This window comes from Sinocyclocheilus anshuiensis, unplaced genomic scaffold (assembly GCF_001515605.1).
Source record: "Sinocyclocheilus anshuiensis isolate Anshui unplaced genomic scaffold, SAMN03320099.WGS_v1.1 scaffold45, whole genome shotgun sequence".
Lineage (NCBI taxonomy): Eukaryota > Metazoa > Chordata > Actinopteri > Cypriniformes > Cyprinidae > Sinocyclocheilus > Sinocyclocheilus anshuiensis.
In genome coordinates, this window is record NW_015536467.1 from 123,661 (window position 1) to 124,500 (window position 840).

Here is an 840-nt window from a genome sequence, read left to right on the forward strand (position 1 = left end):
AAAGAACTGGACTGTTGCTCAGTGGTCCAAAGTCCTCTTTTCAGATAAAAGTAAATTTTGCATTTCATTTGGAAATCAAATGCAATAATGTTCCTGTGGCTCAGTGGTAGAGCATTGGAGCATTGGTCAGTGCAAAAGGTTGTGGGTTCAATTCCCAGGGAACACACATACTGGTAAAAAATGTATAGCCTAAATGCACTGTTGCCGTGACGTCTGCTGGTGTTGGTCCATTGTGTTTTATCAAGTCCAAAGTCAATGCAGCCGTCTACCAGGAGATTTTGGAGCACTTTATGCTTCCATCTGCTGACAAGCTTTATGGAGATGCTGATTTCCTTTTCCAGCAGGACTTTAGCACTTGCCCACAGTGCCAAAACCACTTCCAAGTGCTCTGCTGACCATGATATCACTGTACTTGAATGGCCAGCCAACATGCCTGACCTGAACCCCATATGGAATCTATGGGATATTTTCAAGAGAAAGATGAGAAACAGTGGATCCGAGCTGAAGGCTCAATAGTGCCTCAGCAGTGCCACAGGCTGATCGCTTCATGCCACACCTCACTGATGCTGGAGTTTGTGCTAAAGGAGCCCCAAGCAAGTATTGAGTGCATAAATGAACATAATTTAAAGAACTTGAACTTTTCTGTTTTGCGAATCCTTTTTTTAATTGATCTTAGGAAATATTCTAATATTTTGAGATAATGGATTTTTTACTTTCATGAGCTGTAAGCTCTAATCATCAAAATTAAAACAAAAAAAAACTTTTGAAATGTTTTACTTTGCATGTAATGAATCTATAGAAAATATGAAAGTTTCACTTTTTGAAATAAGTTACAAAAAA

The 840-nt window shown here is 38.9% G+C and overlaps 1 protein-coding gene across 1 annotated transcript in view; it reads right to left on the reverse strand.

Annotated features, from left to right (window-relative positions):
* Positions 1-840, reverse strand: part of LOC107691364 (pro-interleukin-16-like) — a 50,046-nt gene that overhangs the window by 27,954 nt on the left and 21,252 nt on the right. The window lies entirely within an intron of this gene.